Source organism: Lolium perenne, chromosome 6, assembly GCF_019359855.2.
Source record: "Lolium perenne isolate Kyuss_39 chromosome 6, Kyuss_2.0, whole genome shotgun sequence".
Classification (NCBI taxonomy): Eukaryota; Viridiplantae; Streptophyta; class Magnoliopsida; order Poales; family Poaceae; genus Lolium; species Lolium perenne.
The window spans coordinates 90,489,976-90,509,616 of NC_067249.2; the positions used below are offsets into that span (position 1 = coordinate 90,489,976).

Genomic DNA, 19,641 nt, shown 5'->3' on the forward strand with positions numbered 1-19,641 from the left:
AGTATAGGTGCTAAACATGAGCACAAATGATGACTATGAATACTGCAGGTGCTAAAACATGAGCACAAGTGTGGATAGAGGATAGTAATGTTGCCCCCTTTTTCTTTATTCTTTTTTTCTTTTTTCTATTTTTTTCTATTTTTTCTGTTTCTCTTTTAGATGGCCTCCATGGCTCTTTTCACTTTTAGGGGCAACATCGTAATATGACAACACACTTTTTGGTACAAATAAATCATAATGAACAAAACATGGTGTATAAAACTGTATGCCTCTGCCAGTGTAGCAGGATGTGCAATGATCTAGCGTAATATGGGTAAACCACACATCAGCTGTATAGAATCATGCAAAGCAATATATAAATAATAAATGACAACAAGTCATGTAATGTAAAATGGAAGTTGCATGACAATATATCTCGGAACAGCTATGAAAATGTTGTGGTACGTAGGTGTAGTGGTTGTTTTGAGGAAGATGTATGGGCTTATGTGTAGGAGAACAAGAGAAAGTCCTCCCACGGGTTTGGATGTACTGGCGAAGTATGCACAATTCTCATTGTGAGCAAAAGGCAATGCACAGTACCGAAGAGGCTAGCAAATTTGGATGGTGGAAGTGCCAAAAACCGTAGCTTAACATTAGTCAAAAAGAACTCACAAGCGTATTGCAAACAACTAGCAGGTTCAACATTAAGAACATGATTAAAATTCACTCCAAGGAGGGTCGTTCACGGTGGCACAAGTACCCCGCTAGATCCCTCGACCTTCAGCAGAACTTATTTATTACGATGAACCCTTAGGCATGGAAAGCTATCAAGTCCAACTACACCTTCAACCATTTAAGTAGAGTTTATAGTACGGCACAAGCTTAAAGAGAACAATCCACTACTGATTTTAACTTATTTAACCAGCAAGCTTTACCATCTAAATACCTCAAAACGTTTGCAAAGAATCAGGTTATCAAAGCTCAATGATCTAGAAGATTATGCAAGTATTTCATTATACCACTACCACATGCAACATTTTCTGAACCAACCAAATAACAATCAATGTTGAGGCTTTCAGCTTTCGCCATGAACATGAATAATAAATTAAGAACACAGGTGTTCAAATGAAAAAGCGGAGCGTGTCTCTCTCCCACACAAGAATGCTAGGACCCAATTTTATTCAGGAAACAAAAACAAACAAACAAACAAAAAGCACATAGACGCTCCAAGTAAAGCATATAAGATGTGACGGAATAAAAATATAGTTTCACTAAAGGTGACCTGATAAGTTGTTGATGAAGAAGGGGATGCCTTGGGCATCCCCAAGCTTATACGCTTGAGTCTTCTTGAAATATGCAGGGATGAACCACGGGGGCATCCCCAAGCTTAGACTTTTCACTCTTCTTGATCATATTATATCATCCTCCTCTCTTGATCCTTGAAAACTTCCTTCACACCAAACTCAAAGCAATCTCATTAGAGGGTTAGTACTCAAAAAAATTTAATCCACTTTAGTTCTGTAGTGACACATTGCAAGAACTCAATAAAACATTAGCTACAACTCTCCACGTCTAGAAAGCCTTACTTAAAGTCCACAAGAGACAATGCAAAAAACGGAGACAGAATCTGCCAAAACAGAACAGCCAGTAAAGACAAATTTTTTCGAGGCACTTAACATGCTCAGATGGAAAAGCTCCAGTTGAATGAAAGTTGCGTACATATCTTAGGATTCCTCATGAATTTGTTCAAGATTTTTAGATTTTTCTACAGAGAGAAAAACTCAAAACCGTGACAGCTAAAAATCTGTTTCTGCGCAGAAATCCAAATCCAGTATCAACTTTCTATCAAAGACTTTACTTGGCACAACAATGCAATAAAATAAAGATACAAAGGAATTGCTACAGTAGTAACAAGCACCTTGACTCAAATATAAAACAAAAATGGCAGAAATAAAATAATGGATTGTCTCCCATAAGCGCTTTTCTTTAACACCTTTCAGCTAGGCGCAGAAGATTTTGATGATGCTCACATGAAAATAGAAAATGAAGCAAAAGGAGCATCAAGAATCAAATTCGAAACACATTTATGTCTAACCCGCTTCCTATGCATAGGAATCTTGTACACAAATAAGTTCATGAAGAACAAAGTGACAAGCATAGGAAGATAAAACACGAGTAACTTCAAAATTTTCAGCATGTAGAGAGGTGTTTTAGTACCATGAAAATTTCTACAACCATATTTTCCTCTCTCGTAATAATTTCCAGTAGCATCATGAACAAACTCAATAATATAACTATCACATACAGCATGCTTTTCATGATTTACAAACACATAATTTTTATCAAGCTCAAAAATAGTGGGATCAAAACTTTCAAACCCACTTTTTAAAAATCTATAACAAGATGATTGATCATTCTCAAGAGATATGGGACTCCTAGATAAAGTCAAGACTTCTCCAATCCCATTTTCATTAGTAGTACAATTAATATTATCAAGTAACATAGGACCATCATCTAGAGCTTTATCATAAACATTTGCTAAGCAAAACTCTTTAGTACCATGCATTTCATAGCACAAACAAAGCATTATCATAAGATTTATCAAAATAGCATGGATTATTATAAGATTTATCAAAATAGCATGGATTATCATAGATAACAGTAGCATAATTATTCTCGCAAGTTTTACTCATAGGGAATATTTCAAGAGAATCCACAAGAACATAAAATCATCCTCCTTTGGTAAGCATGGAGGACAATCAAATGGTGTAAGAGATAAAGAGTTACTCTAATTAGAAGGTTGGCATGGGTAGAATCCATCTTCCTCCCTTTGTTCATCACTCTCCTCCTCTTTTTCATCCAATGAGCTTTCAAGTTCATCAATTTCTTCTTCCACAGGTTCCTGCAAATTGTGAGTGCATTCTTGTGTATGAATGAGTCTCTCTTTATAATCAATGATATAAGGATTATTGCTGTAATGTTCTATGCAATAATCAAGGATAGAAGAGACATAATCTTTAAGGTCCTTACAAGCAATACAAGGTTCATAATTTTTAGCCATGAAGGATTCTATCTCAGAGGCTCCCATAAATAAAACAAATTTTTCTACTTCTTCGAACCCAAGATGAATATAGTTATTTCAATGATAGTTCACAATTAAAACTTCTTCACTAAAGCCACATTGCAATTTAAGATGTTCAGTATCTTGTTTAGAGCAACAGTTTATATCATGGCGTTTAAGCAAGATTTTAGCAATTGTATTCAATTTTTCTAACACGACACTCATGACTTTACCCTTTCTTGATTCTCTATAATTCATATATAATTCTATAAGCTCCATACAGGTTATGGGTTCTTCCATAACAATAGTTTTTAATTTTTCGATTTTTCAAATTTTTATGGATTTTCGGGTATATAAGAAAAATAAAACCAGCCAAAATCAAACTAGACAAAAGTAAACGAAGCAAAATAATACTAGACAGAAATAAACTAAGCACAAATAAACTAGACAAAAGTAAACTAAGCAAAACAAAATAAAATAAAAATAGAGAGAGAGGTAGAGTGTACTCCCCAGGTGAACTTATGAGTAGAGCTATGCTCCCCGGCAACGGCGCCAGAAAATAGTCTTGATAACCCACAAGTATAGGGGATCGCAACAGTCTTCGAGGGAAGTAAAACCAAAATTTATTGATTCGACACAAGGGGAGACAAAGAATACTTATAAGCCTTCACAACTGAGTTGTCAATTCAGCTGCACCTGGAAAAGCACTAGTAACAGGGTGATGTGAAAGCAGCAGTAATATGAGAGCAATAGTAATAGTAACACAGCAGCAGTAGCAGTAACACAGAGGCAATGGCACCAGAAAATAGTTGATACTACTTCTAATGGCATATAGGACCGAGTGAGTATTTGATGATGAAAGATGGACCGGGGTTCCCAGCTATCTACACTAGTGGTAACTCTCCAATAACAAGTGTTGGGTGAACAAATTACAGTTGGGAAATCTAAAGGTATAAACGATGCCCCTCATAGGGGGCATCACAGCGATTGGAGCACGTGAGCCGTCGATTTTTTACTGTACCTGGTCAACACTCGATCTAAGTCGTCCGTTTCTGGCAGCAGCGCACTAGCGAAAGCCATGCACTTGTCGTTTTCTACCCGCGTCTGGCTGCGTTTGGGACCTACGGTTCGACGGGTCCGCACATCAGTCTCTACGGCTAGTTTCGTGGATGGTGAGCTAGCGTGCAAAATATCTTGCCCGCATCGGCCGAAACCCTCACCCAATCGCCCCCGTGCTCCTCCCAAAGCCCCTCTCGTTCCCAAGCCCCATCTCCAACCGGGAAGAACATGGCGGCGCCGACCACGCGCCTGCCTGGGCGAGCCGAGCGCGCGCCTGAAGATGGCGGCTGCGAGCGCGCGCTTGGGCGACGGCGGCGGCTGCGGCGGCAAGAGCGCGCCTAGAGACAGCGGAGGCGAAGGCGCGCTGGCGACGGCGGCGGCGAGCGCACGATGGAAAACGGCAGCGGCAAGCGTGTGCCTGGGCGAGGGCAAAGACTGCGGCGGCGACGGCGAGCGCGCGACTGGAGACGGCGCGTGGGCGATGCGGCAATGACGGCAGCGAAGGCGCGCCTGGACGTCGGCGGCGGCGAGCACGCCTGGACGCTGCGCAACTCCATCGCCGGCCACCTCAAGCACCACGCCGGAGTCCACCCCAAGTTCCGCGGACTCATCACCGGCCTCGCACAGGTGACCCTCGCCTTTGTACTTATCTGCGTATGAACTCGTCTGTACACACTCGATCCCCTTTTCCTTTGCGATGTTTGGCGTACCTAGAGGTTCTACCGGCTGGTTCTTGTTGCTGCCCTCAAGATTGGACTGCTATAGTTCATATCCGGTACGATTTGGGACATTAGAGTGGACGTTTCTTCCTTGCTTGTTGAGCATCTTTGTTTAGAACTTAAAAGCAGGGGACGTGTATGATTAAATGCTTAAGAGGAAAGTATGCGGGCCTAGATAGGTTCTTGTTGGTTTGTTGTTGATATGTAGCAAGGCCAATCTGTGTGGAATTAGTGATTTAGTTCTCCGTGTTCTATGATGAGGGCATCAGATCATGATGTATGTTGCGGAAGGAATACACTTTGGTGATTTTTTTGTGAAATATAATAACAGATGTTGTGTGCACGCAAATGGTGCTGTTTTGCATCAATCACTTGCCATGTCTTTTTGCAAATTTTGATTCCTGCAACTGCAAATGTATATTGATCCAAATTGTTGCCACAGCCTTATCTGGCAAGAGTTTTTTTGTTGTGGGAATATTAATTAATAGTACAGTATTAGTAGTTATTTGAGCTATCAAAAGACCCCACTTAAGGAATGGTAATTCTATTCTGACGGTGCCCTGAGAGTAGGCAAACCAGGCGAACCAATCAGGGCTCGTTTCACCCGGCAACACACTTAGCTATCCCGATTTCCATCTCTCCTCATCGACGCCGCTTGCATTGTACCTCCGCATCTCTCGCGTGCTCTATCATTGTACTCCTATCCTCTCTCTCTTCCTCTCTTATGACATTGTTTGACATTGTTTAATTTCTCCGGGTTTGTATATTTGGCCATATAAACGAGCATATGGCTGGATAACATTGTTGGCATGTGAGGAAAGACCATCTGTTATGTAAATTGCACAGTAGTGTCACTTTTCTTTTACATTCAATTGCCGCTGATTCAGCGTTTTTTTGTACTGAATATTAGGACAAGATTTGTAGATTCTACAGTGACACTATGAATTTATTTGTTATCTTAGCTAGAACCTCTTGCTTTTTTATCTAAATCAAGGTCTTAAGAAACAATAACACATTCACTTATTTTCCCCATTGTCTTTTCACCGATGACACTCTTATATTTGTACTTCAGCTCATGGCCGGTTTTCTCGATATTATTTGTCTCCTTAATTCTTGTGATTTCTTGTAGATACTATATCTCATTGCAATGTGCTTAACTCTACAGATTCTGTGGTAGGAGCAAAAGCTGCTAGGACACTTCATATAAACTCAAGGTACATATGGCCGATGAATGGCCATGCCTCGTTGGCTTATTTTTTATGATGCAATTATGGTTCAAAGTTGGGCTTCTCGTTTTAGGCTTTTTAGATGTAGTTTCTTAATCTATCTCAGGTCTCAAAAAGCTATCCTTCATTTATCTTGATATAATATTTTATATTCTTGCAGTCTTGAAACATTTTCTTTAGTGAGGTTGTTCACTTTTTTATTCTTGCAGTCTTGAAAATGAGAAAGTGAACAACTTGCATGAAAAGGTTTTATCTCTCTCCCTCAGCTAAGCCAACCGTGTGGCGACAGGTGGCCCAATGTTGGAAACATTTTCTTTAGTAAGGTTGTTCACTTTCTCATGCAAGTTTCTACTTGAATTTTTTTTTTCTAATGTATGAAAGCCTCGGTGTTGCTCCCTCACCTATCACTATCTGCAATGTTTCGTCTGTTTTATATCCAAGCTATGTGTGCAATATTGTGTCTTCAACTCTGATAACTGAACACCAGGCTTTAAATGTAGTTTAAAGATAGAAATTTTGAACGGCAAGGACATGCAAGGTTTAAGTTTTGTGATATTTATGGTAATCCACTACATATACTTCTAGCAAATCTGCACTACATGGAAAACATTCTATGCTTTCGATATGACACTAACATTTTCCTGTCTATAACAGATTCAAGTTTTCATGTTCGGTAACAGTACACCAGTTGGGCAATTTGGAGCATGTTATGCTCAGTGAATTTTGTCTATGCGCAGGTTAAAGACTCTCAAATCGATTTAAACTTCTACGTAAGTATTTATAGCTTTATTTTCTTTACTGCAACTGGTTTTGATCGGTTGTAGAACACAATGCAGAAATTTGGCGTTAGAGCTCACCAAAAATATTTGTTCGCACCTACAACAATATGTTTCAGCCAAACTTCGAATTATTTCATTATTGGATGCTTTCATCTGCATAAATCGAAGCAAGGGGGAGAAGAAGGAGGTTATTGGCTTCTTTTAACTTTCTATATGATCTTTCGTATATTTGATGGCAGATCAGTGTATAGGTAGAAGAAAGTACTGTTTCTTTCAGTCTATGTTTGTCCTGTAGTGGTTTTGGGCATATCCTCCGAGATTGCCATTACTCCCTGTCAAACTTATGGGCTCAGGACACATTATCCTATGTTGTTGCCCCTCGGTCTTCTCATTGTGTTTCTCTTCATGTTTCATTAGTCAAACTATAATTTGTGTACCAAAACTATAACATATTCTCCTCCATATGCTATTCTAATTTCTCTTTCCGCTTCATTTGTTTTCTATTAGATTTGTATATTCTCCTAAGCCATGTTTCTGCAGTTTTTCGATAAGGGGGATAAAACCCCAGCCTCTGCATCAATTGATGCATGCGGCCCTTTATTAACTTTATTAGGTCTCCAAAATAAATTTATTACAAATCATGGATCACTCAAAGTCTCGACATGAACTAGCCATCTAAAAATGATAAAAAAGACGCGCCGCCACAAGATCTTCATGTGAGCCGCCTATCAGTACGCCAACCGCACCGGCTGTAGAAATCCCGTGCTACCGTCGCCAAGCGGTTGCACCCAATATCCATGTCCCGGCGCACATCCTCCGGCTGGAGATAAGACCACATATGGATCCAGTGGGTAACCATAGGAATAACCTGCAGAAAAGATGGGAAACTTTTTTTGTTAAAGACAAAATCATTACGGACATTCCAGATTGCCCAAAGCAAAGCGCAAACTCCAACTCTGATATGGCCTTTATCCTTCTTAGACACGCCATTTAACCAATTACCAAACAGATTATTCACATTCATAGGTGCTGGGATATTGAAAGTCAAGTAAATAATGCGCCAAAGAATCTTTGCAAAGGGGCAAGCGAAAAATAAATGTTGAATTGTCTCATCGTGATCACAAAAGCAACATTTAGAACACCCCTGCCAATTTCTTTTTTTGAGATTGTCTTTAGTTAGAATGACCTTTTTATGAAGAAACCACAAAAAAATTCTGATTTTAAGTGGAACTTTAATCTTCCAAATGTATTTTTTTAAATTCCCTACAGGATTATCAAGCAAATCGAGATACATCGATTTAACCGAGAACTGACCCGACGCCGTAAGATTCCAACGAAATACATCATTAGATGCAGTAAGCTGCACTCCCATAAGACGAGTAACAAGGTGAACCCATCTGTCCCACCTATAGCCCGATAGCGCCCTCCTAAAACCTATGTTCAAAGGGGTCACACTCATCACTTGGGCGACCGAAACATTAGATCGATTAACAATACGATAAAGAGAGGGATATTGATCGCGAATGGGTCTATTCCCAAGCCAGACATCCTCCCAGAATCTCGTATTTTGTCCATTTCCTACTTCCATTGACCCGCGCGTGAAGAAGTCCTCTTTGACCTTCATTAAACCCTTCCAGAATGGAGAATCGGTTGGTCTCGCAGCAACTTGAGACAAAGTCTGATCCTTTAAATATTTATTTTGCAACAATTGTTGCCAAACACCTTGTTCATTAATAAGTTTGAAAAGCCACTTGCTAAGCAAACTCTTGTTCTTTAATTCGATGACCTCCACTCCAGTCCCCACGACTCTTGGGCCTACAAATAATATTCCATTTTGCCAGCCTATATTTTCTCTTGTGTCCATCACTTTGCCAAAAGAAACGTGATCGGAAAAAGTCTAATCGTTTTCTAACCCCAACAGGAACCTCAAGAAAGGAAAGCATAAACATTGGCAAGCTTGTGAGTACAGAATTAATTAGAGTTAAACGATCACCATAGGAGAGCATCTTACCCGCCCAACAACCAAATTTTTTCTCAAATCGATCCTCCACGGGTTTCCACTCCCCATTTGTCAGTTTTCTAAAATGTATTGGAATCCCCAAATATCTGAATGGCAGAGAACCAATGTCACACCCAAATAGAGTCTTATACTCTGTCTCCATATCTCTCGCCCTCCCAAAACAAAACAACTCACTCTTGTGAAAATTAATTTTGAGCCCTGACAATTGTTCAAAGATACATAGGACCATTTTCATATTCAACGCTTTGTCTAAATCATGCTCCATGAAAAGGATCGTGTCATCCGCATATTGTAAAATGGAGATACCCCCATCAACTAGATGAGGGATAAGCCCACTAACCTGGCCATCCTCCTTCGCTCTCTGAATCAAAATAGCAAGCATATCTGCAACTATATTGAAAAGAATAGGAGATAAAGGATCTCACGACGGAGCCCCTTCTTAGTCTGAAAATAATGACCTATGTCATCGTTTACTCTAATACCTACACTCCCTTTCTCGATATAGCGCTGCACCCACTGACACCACGTCGGATCAAAGCCTTTCATACGCATCGTCTGCTGTAAGAAAGCCCAATTAACTTTGTCATATGCCTTTTCAAAATCAATTTTAAATAACACCCCATCCAACTTCTTCCTATGAAGCTCATGAATAGTCTCGTGAAGAATAACTACACCTTCTAAGATATGCCTCCCTGGCATGAAAGCAGTCTGTGTTGGTTGAACCACCTTTTCTGCGATACCCGTGACACGATTTGTTCCGACTTTTGTAAACACCTTGAAGCTAACATTAAGGAGGCAAATTGGCCGATACTGCTGAATTTGAGTTGCGTTTTCTTTTTTGGGTAGTAGAATAATAGTCCCAAAATTTAAATGGAATAGAGGTAGATTTCCATTTTGGAAGTCCAGAAACAGTGCCATGAGATCCTCTTTAACTAGATCCCAGAAATGTTGATAGAATTCAGCTGGAAAACCATCAGGACCGGGAGCTTTATTTTTTTCCATTTGAAAAATAGCCTCGTGTACCTCCTTTTCAGAAAAAACGGCTGTCAAAATCCTATTCTCCTCCGGCGAAATCTGCGGTATATCCTGCGTCCTGGATTCCTCCATACTACAAGTATTCGTGACAGGAGGCCCAAATAACGTTTTGTAATATTCAGTGATGTAATTTTTAATATTCTCCTGCCCAATTACCGTCCCTTCATCTTGCTCAAGTTGGAAAATCTTTTTCCTTCTATGTTTCCCATTAGCTATAAGGTGAAAATATTTTGTATTCTCCCCCCCTAGTTGGACGTGTTTAACTTTTGCGCGTTGGGCCCATTTCGACTCCTCATCCCGACGCAATTTTGCAATAGCATCTTGAGCATGACGCAACTCCTTGCGTTCCTGCTCATCAAGAGGATTGTACTCAGCTTTACAGTCAAGGTTTTCAATAATGCTAAGAAGATTTTCTTTCTCTGCTTTATAAGTTCCACTAAGGTTTTCAATAATGTACTAAGATTTTCTTATGTTTCTGCAGTTATCTGCATTTAAGCCCCACTACTGCATTTCATCTTTTAGTTATACCATACTAATTCCCTTTTCATTTGCAAGGTATGTATGTTCAGTTGGTGTTGCAAAAATATGCTAAATGTTTACAAGCTTGGTCTCCTAGAAAATGTGATGCCACTATCTGAGAAAGTTACTTACTTATTCTCTGTTGCACCATATTTGTTACTGGTCGGGCATACATATCAGCGTTTAGTCCATAGAGTTGTTGGATCTCTTTATTGTCGGTATGTTTTCCGGCATACACAGAACATTTTTTTGACAAGGTCAGAAAGAAACTAGCAATAGATACCATCGGGCTGAATTATGTATCACACATACGGCAACTAAGTTTGATGCATTTCAAATGATTAAATATGCAAAGCTGTTACGCTTAGTGTTTATCTCCACATTATCCGTTAGAGTTTTTTATTAGGGCTTGGTATTTTTTTCTTTAAGCCAGTAAATGTTAAATGTGTCCAGTCTAAAGACTGATTGTTTTACATAACTATGCTTCTGTCAATGCAAAATAAAATGCCGACTTGATGTAATCTATTGCCACGCAACTGTTATTGTTTTGTTATTTTTTAGGAGACGGAGACCTACCAGACTGCATATGTACTTGATAATGAAAATGTATTGCAGCACCTATTTAGCATTTATTTGGTATGTTTTTTATGGATTTAGTTTCTGAATCGTTTCAGGTTCAGTTACAAAGCGCTTGGTTTTGTCTGGAGGGAGCCCCCTTTTGACTCTATTCCTGGAGCCCTAAATATGGAGGTTAAATTTTCTGCTTCTCTTACTCGTACCCTGGTTGTTCTACGTATTCCTGTTTCAAATGGAGCTTCATAGGGGCATGTTCTCTGTGCTATTACCTTTCTATATTGTTGTTCCGTAGTCGATATAAAATTAGGTGTGAAAGAAAAGAAGTGCAGGTTTGCGAACTGAGCAATGATATAGTTTCATTCATTTGTGCTTACTAATAATAACAACTCTATGTGATAAATGCAGATCAATTGTGAGGATTTCATGAATGACATACTGAGGCCTGTATCTTTGTGGTCATTTCCTTTTAAGACAGCTCACTTGGTAGATGCATCATCTACCTATGTTTATTGAAATCATTTTAGGTACAGCAGTAAGTTGCATAAGATTCTTGTGGTCCATCCTAGGAATGAACATGTATTTATCGATTTCTTGGTCCCAGTAGGACACACAAAATCTTTGTGATCTGTCAAATTGCTACAAAGCTAGACTGATTTTTTAATGATAAATTAATTAATTTCTATCTAAAGCTACCTACATTTGATTTGTTCACCAATGGAGGGAACTCTGAGACTTGGGTTTCCTGTTCTGCTATATCCAAATGGAAATAATGCTCCTGGTTTACGATTACCCTTCTTTAATTACAGTATCACTGTAAAATTTCCTTTATTTTGTAGATTTTTTACTGTGGTGTACTTAATACTGCTTTAATTATAGTATGGCAGAGACCATCTGATGGCTGACATGCCTTTAGATCTCATGCCCCAAAATCAGGTGGCGGAGGCTTCTGAAGGTGGGGCTCGCAGTGCTCAACCACAAACTTGCTGCGCTTCACGGTGGTCCTTGGGAGCGACGAGAGGAAAACATGAGGGATGCTTCAAGATTTGATGCAGTTGATGTGAGCCTCCGATCTATTTGCCTCCTCAGTTATATTTGTCGATTTCGTCGTGTTTGTCAACTTTCCCCTTTTCGATTTGGTTTCCTCTTTGGTGTGTGAGCTTACTATGTCTTTGCAGTAATTGTATTGTGTGTGGCATAGATCTGGAAATCTATTAGGTGGTGGTAGTGCTCTGGTAGTGGAGTATGTAATAAATGGAACTTTTTGTAGCGTTTCTGAATAATTTTCCTAATGCAAGACAAAGGGGTTTATCAGAGGAGAAATATCATGGTTATCTCACCTGGTCTTTCTTTATGATTTGTCATCCTCTAAGTGAAAATAAATGTAATGTATTTATATGAGATTGCTACCTATCTTGAACATTAGGATTAGAGCTTAAAAAATGAATAAACTACAGTATAATTCACGATGATGATATTAAGTTTATCCGTATAGCTCTATGTGTTTGTTGTTTTGTGTCCTTGCATAGAAGTGGGGTATCTCATCGACCATGTAGCAAGAATTTTTGGATTGATCTCTCTCTTCCTGGGTGATGTTGCAATATTTTTGGATGCTGAAGAAGCAAAGTCTGTGGTCCTGTCTTGTTATTCCTCTTAAATTAAACTTACCAACGATTGATGTGCATGATTCCATTTAGAGTTTATTTTTGTATTTCAGGTGAGGTGGAAATTATAAACATGGTCAGTCATATCACCTATGCATATTAATTTACTCTTTTGTTAATTGAATCCTGAAAGCCCTTACTGTTTTCTAAGCAAGATATCTTTTCATTTTCACATTTGAGATCCGGTGAGGAGGGGTCACCTTGAGAGGAGGCAGCTGAGACTGACGATAACGAGGTCCAGGAATACGTGACTGAGATTTAGGAAAAAAACTACAACCATGATGCTATTTTTATCCTTTGTCTTTTGATAGTTAATTAATTATTGGTGCCATACCATTTTGTGTAGGATTGAACAATTCCCGATGGTTCAGTATTTCATATTTCTTGTCACCATCGAATTTATTTCTAGCTTTCTCTGAATTTAGTCTCTGGTGTTTGCGTTTATTGTTGAGAGTACAAAACTATAGGTTGTTGATGACTTCAAAAAAAGAAGAGTGTGGGTACTATAAGAGGATCTGATCCTGTATGGGCAATTAGTTTGGAGCGGACATATAGTGAACTTGTCCTCGCATTTGGAAAAACTAAGAGGCCCCATCCTTTACGGTTGTATTCTATCAGTCATACATGTTCTCTACCCATTGAAGGACACTTTAGTTCCTTTACGGTTGTATTCTATCAGTCATACATGTTCTCTACCCATTGAAGGACACTTTAGTTTGATGCCAAGGTAAGTCTGGATCATCTATTTTTTTCATTGTGAAATGTAGTGTATTTGATGTCCTACTAAATTAACTGCCAATATCTTCAGACAAATTAAAGAAGATCGAATGTACACTGCTGGTTATACATGTGAGTAGGAGTTACACCTCCTGCCTTTTTTTTTCTGAAACTGTACAATTTTGTTCTCTCTGATTTTCTTTATACATTGTAAATGTATCAGGTGAATCGCGCGGTAGGTTAGTGTTCTACCAAACCAGCAGATTTTCATATAAGATCTTGAAAGATGAAGCTTTAGGACTGAATGCATTCACTGCAGCCTCTGTAATTTGCGTACATAAATTTCAGGTGTTTTATGACTTCTAATTAATTTTGCATGATCTTGGCATGTCCATTCATCTCTCATTTTAGCTTCATTCACTGTTTTACGTCCCTTTTCTCGGAATATTGAGATAACGATTATATTTTGGCCCCCCAATGACCAACGTTCTTGTAAGACAATTGATCTTAGATTTCTCTGACCATTTCCTCTAGGTCTTCAGGTTTTAGTTGGCTAGCAATTTGTTAGGTCGAAACATGTCGTTTGAGTTTTTGCCTACCATATCGATCATGTATCCGCTCTTTAGTAGTATGCATTTTCAATTCATCATTTGTTGCATTCCTTTTATATTTTTATTGGGAAGGAAAATATGGCATGCAATGATATTTGTAGAAAAATCACAGATTATACATTCATTGATCAGCATTCAGCTAATTATGCTATTACACAAATATATATTTGAGCTATTCTCCTGTAAATTTTTGAGTTAAAAGGTAGGTCAGTAGCATCAAGAATTTGTTAGGCACATACTAAAACTGAAATATCCAGTTGGTTTTTTTTTGTAAGGAACGGATATAGCAGGAGCTGCTATCAATGATAAGATATGTTATTGTGATTGAACTGAAGCAGAAGGAAAATCAAACTCATTAGCATTTGTTGTTTCAGTAGATGTTGTCTCATTAAAAAGAAGGAACCTATATCAACCATCTTATTAAGTAACTACTAATGTTGCCTCTATATCAAATGAGATAGTGCTACTAATGTTGCCTCTATGTTACTCATTTGCAGCAATTAGATTTAACGACACCTATTAGTTAAGATGTGTCATGTTTTTACAGGGTTCTTAGGCAGAGCTTGAAGATTAAGGTAAGAACGATCCTACGAATCGCAGGTTGCACTTTATAAACCTACTGACTCCGCGGTGTTTAGTCTTCAGTTTCAGTTATCAATGGGACTAGCAATGGGTAATTTCACTGAAATGACTCAACTGAAAGCATGTTTTAGAGTGCAACTATTTTCTTCTTCTATCATTTGCTCTTGGATATCTTTGATGTGATAATTTTGGTCTTGATTTAGGCAGTAACTACAGTGGACAGAAACAAGGCTCCCATGGTGTCACACTGAAAGATATTGTTGGCTGAATTTCAACGAATGTCAGTGGCCATTCAAAATTTAAAGTAACCTGAATTTCACGGGGTCGTGCACCAAGGCGCACATCTATATCTAGTTCACATAATTAGTATAGCATTAAGATAGAACATCCAGTTTATTAATCATGTAGGCATGTTTTCCATATATAGTCATACGTGCTCGCAATGAGAAACTTGCATAACATCTTTTGTCCTACCAGCCGGTGGCAGCTGGGCCTCTAGGGAAACTACTGGTAATTAAGGTACTCCTTTTAATAGAGCACCGGAGCAAAGCATTAACACTTGGTGAAAACATGTGATCCTCATATCTAAGCCATCCCCTCCAGTTATCCCAGTTGCTGTCACTCTGGGGCCTCGGGTTTCGGACATAGACATGTGCAAATAACTTGTAGATACAATCTAAGCAATAATTATAGAGCTTAAATCTAAGATCATGCCACTCGTGCACTAGTGACAAGCATTAAACACAACAAGATTGCAGCAACAATAACTTCACGAACTTTATAGATAGACTGATCATGATGTAACAATTCATCGGATCCCAACAAACACAACACCGATTACATCAGATGGATCTCAATCATGTAAGGCAGCTCATGAGATCATTGTATTGAAGTACATGGGAGAGAGTACCAACTAGCTACTGCTAGAACCCGTAGTCCATGGGGGAACTACTCACGGAGCATGATGGAGGCGGTGGCGTTGATGGAGAAGGCTCCGGGGGTCGATCCCCGTCCCGGCAGGGTGCCGAAACAGGAACTTCTGACCCCCGAAACTAGGTTTCGCGATGGCGGCGGCGCTCCGGGAGTCTTTCTGGAGTATGATAGATGTATCTCGGGTTTTCGCGTCGTGGGGGGATAAATAGGCAAAGAGGCGATGTCGGTGGAGTCCCGAGGTGGGCTCCCCACACGCCGGCGCGCATGTGGGCTTGGCCGCGCGGCTGCATGGGGAGGAGGTCGTGGGCCTTCCCCTGGCTTGCCCTTCTGACTCCGTGTGTCTAGGAGGTTTGGCTTTTGTTTCGTCGAATTCCGAGAATATTGCCCGAAAAACTTTTCTGGAACCAAAAATAGCAGAAAATAGGAACTGGCACTGTGGCATCTTGTTAATAGGTTAGTCCCAGAAAATGTATAATAATCTATACCTAATAATAAAAGCAAAAGTGTTTCCGTGGTTTGGTTTGGTTTGGTACGTCGTGAAATCATGTCCGTCGACTCGTGAAATCGTGTCCATCTATCCGTCGGCCCGCACCGGTACACGTCCGGTTGAAAGAAGAACTTAATCGTATTTGGTGGCCTTCACGTCCTGGTTTAGGACTCTAGGATCCTTTCCAGATTAGACTCATCGTTGATCACACGTGACCACACGGCTCCAGTCTGGATAGGAGCCCGCGTTTACGAAACCAACAGTCCCACCCACGTACGTTCCTTCCTGCTCCTCATGACACGTCCATAGTTCATGTGAGTTACGCTCCCGGGTCCCGTTCCAAAATTTAAAAGTAAATCGATTGGTGCTACAAACACATACGAGAACCTTCCTAATGTAAACACATAGAAGAACCAAAACAATTGCCGTTCGGCAAGGGAAAAGCACCTATAAAAAAGGGTCGAGTCCCTCGACCGATCCTTAGGCAGGAAGATATCGACGTCTGCTTAATCCCCGGCTCCCCACAGGCGAGCTTTCTCTGGCTGCAAAGCTCCCCAACGCCACCCTATCTGCCAAGCGGAACATACAAGCTCTAGCCGTTGGGCCATCCCGGCGCGGCTCCTCGGCCATGGTGTCCGCTGTTGTCCAGATCTCCAAGGGCTCCCGCAGACGTGGGAGCACGTCGATCGAGTGGGCTGCAGGCCGCAAGTCTTCTAGGCATCAACACGCATAAGTAGCTATCTGGTTGCACATGAGACTAGGATAGCTAGAGGCCGGAGAGAAATTGATCCGTATATATCTATCACGTCGACCTGTATTTGATGGAGTTTGTCCAATTTAACGGGAGCAGCGTGGAGCCAAGTCAGACTGCAATCTCGACGACGGGGCGATGCTGTGTGTACACTATCTCGGAGATGGCTACAGGGTGCGTCGTTACCCAACTAAGTACGGACCCATTGTGTATGTTTTGGATGTTTCAATTGTATTCACGGCAGGGGGCTAGCTAGATCTTCCAGTGCCAAGGCTCACCACTTCAATCCTTTGATCTAATTTTTTAAATTCTCTTTTCTTTGGTGTACAAGCTTGTCGTGATTTCAAGAATGATTGGTGGAATTTGTTTCAAACTTATATTTTCAAATGAGAGAATTTTATAATCTAGGGGGAATTATTTACAATAAAAATAATCCGCCGCAACGCGCGGGCATATTTCCTATCTATACCTAATAATAAAGGGCCATGCTACACAGTGCCCAAGCACTATTTAGTCTTCCACGGTGCCCCACCCAAAAATAGAAAAGAACCAGTTAACAGTCACTATCATTCCCAAAAAAGGAAGTCCTAAATCCCTCACGCTTCCTCTCCACACAAGCCCTCCCCGTACCACCATCGCTAGTCTCCTTCTTGCCGTGAACCCACTTTCCACGCCTTTGTTTTACCACAGTTGGGCCCATTGCTATTAGTAGAATTAAAACAGAGGATCTTGGTAAAATAAAAATTACATCTCTGTAAAAAATAATTCATAAGGTTTATTTTGTGATCCAAATGACGATGTACAAAATACAGCGATGGATGTAAAAATATATAAAAAATACATTCAAAATCACCAAAATTGGGATCACAAATATACTCTAGATGTAGAAAAATGTACAATATACAGTGATGGATGTAAAAAAATATAAAAATTACATTCGAAATCACCAAAATAGTATTATGTCTTGCACCTTGATCCATTAAACATTATAGATGTAGAAAAACGATGAAAACTACATCCAGAGTGGAGAAAGAAAATAATATAGTTACATGCTTCTACTGATGGGAAAGTAAAAAAAGTTTGTCTGCAAAAATTAAATCCATGACATAATTTACGTCTTCATAACGATCTGGAAGTAAAATATTTAAGAGGAATCTGCAAAATTACATCTATGAACAATTTTAATGCCTGCAATAGAATAGATCAAGTACAGTAGCAGTAATCTTGAGGATGCGGGCACCTGAAACTTCCTCAGCGCGAGCGCCCTGGCACGCGGGCTCCCACGCGAAGGATCTGCTATGCCGCTGTCCAACCGCCGCCCTTGGCCGGGAGGAGGACCCCGACGATGCGGGCCTGAATAGAGTAGTCGTCCGCACCCATGAACTTGGAGGCGAGGCGGAGCACGGTCTCGATGAAGACGTTGGGCTTGTCGAGCAGGACTCCGTGTGCGGAGCTCGTCGCCGCGCGGGGCACGCGGCAAGGTCACAGATGCGAGGGGCGGCGCCGTCGAGGGCCTGGAGGCGCGTGCCTGGAGGGGGGGGGGCAGTGGAGGTGAGACCGGTGTTGGGAGAGAAACGAACTGTTGGTCGACGGAGGCAGCTCCCCTCGCGACTCGCCGTGGCATGCACGCAGGCAGGTGCTTGCTACGTCTCTCGACGGTGGCGCCGGCCTCGCGGGAACAGAGAGCCTCCTCGACGGAGGTCTCACACCGCGCCACCCGCCACATACCCCGCTCGGCCGCCGGTCGCCGCCTCCGTGCTCGGCCGCCGGCCGCCGCATCTGCGAAGAGGTGCGGGAGTGAGATGTGTTCGAGGGAGGTGAAGAATGGGGAAATTTTGACCGACGGTCTCTTCTCTCTATCTCTCTAGTCTTTAGGAGCGCCCCACGGATCGGGAGAGTCGTCAGATTGCGATCCGACGTGACAGACCGGGAGCACCGCCTAAAACTACACGGTGCCCAGGCAACAATTAGATATTGGGAATAATAAAAGCAAAACAGCTTCTTGTTGGTTCGTTTTTTCTACCCTTAATTTTTGTCGAAATTACAAAGACTGCCACCGGTTAGTTAAATAACGTTTCGTTTTTGTTCTTTTTGTTCCAGTCCGTCCTCATGCTTTCAACCACCCCGTCTATGCATCTCAAAAAAAACCACCTCGTCAATGGGCAAGAGATAGGGGCACAACGTGGATGAGCTTCGGGATTGACTATCGAGGTCGCGGGCGGATCTAGGAAGGGCCGGCTTCGGCCGGAGACGGACGAGAGGCCAACTTGCGGGCTCGGTGCTACCTACCCGCCAGCTAGAGGTGAGGAAGACAAATCCCAGGACCGAGACCGAGCTGTGAGACTTTTGGTGTACTAATCCTAGATCGGCGAGATGTTAATCGATCCCAAAAATCGAGATCGAGGCCGCTGAATGTGAACTTCCGGCGGACAAATCCTAGATCGGCGAGGGTTTCCCCAACGATGACGTTCCTTGATTGCTTTATTCCCCCTGATTTTTTCTGCTGTGCCTCCGGTGTGGTGGAGAGATTGGAGCATTGTGGATCTGATAAAGAGATACCACTGAGCAAGAAATCAACACATGGTGAGCATCAGCGCCGGCCTCCTCCCCGTACAGGATCTGGCCCTCCCAACATCAAGCTCTTCTGCAGCATGCCCGTCCGATCAGGTGAGTTCCGACGCTCTGGTCCTTGACGCCCGTTCTCTGTTAGACCGCTGGAAAATTTGCCATAGAAGAAGAGAAGTAGAGTAGGAGTAAGGGAAGGGGCCTGAGCAAGCAGCAGCTGCGTGGGACGGGCAAAGTCGACAGAAGCAGCAGGTGGCCAGGGACGCGAGGACTATTTCTGCCGGAGCCTCCTTTTGGGGAGTAAATTACATATACATACCACTTTTGGGGCAACGGTTGCGAGTAGGTACCAACACTGGTA

At 41.3% G+C, this 19,641-nt stretch overlaps 1 long non-coding RNA gene across 8 annotated transcripts; it reads left to right on the forward strand.

The window, feature by feature from the left end:
* Positions 1 to 4,314: 4,314 nt before the first annotated feature.
* Positions 4,315 to 13,605, forward strand: LOC127320968 (uncharacterized). Of its 8 annotated transcripts, none has more exons than XR_011747066.1 (8): positions 4,315 to 4,726; positions 5,984 to 6,032; positions 6,254 to 7,010; positions 11,072 to 11,147; positions 11,379 to 11,497; positions 11,887 to 12,030; positions 12,688 to 12,710; positions 12,815 to 13,605. It is a non-coding gene; the product is annotated as an uncharacterized lncRNA (long non-coding RNA). The 8 variants fall into 8 exon arrangements; XR_011747065.1 differs by lacking the exons at positions 12,688 to 12,710; positions 12,815 to 13,605 and having other exon boundaries at positions 6,254 to 6,605; positions 6,699 to 6,781; positions 6,881 to 7,010; positions 11,887 to 12,675; XR_007863709.2 differs by having other exon boundaries at positions 12,688 to 13,605.
* Positions 13,606 to 19,641: the final 6,036 nt, after the last annotated feature.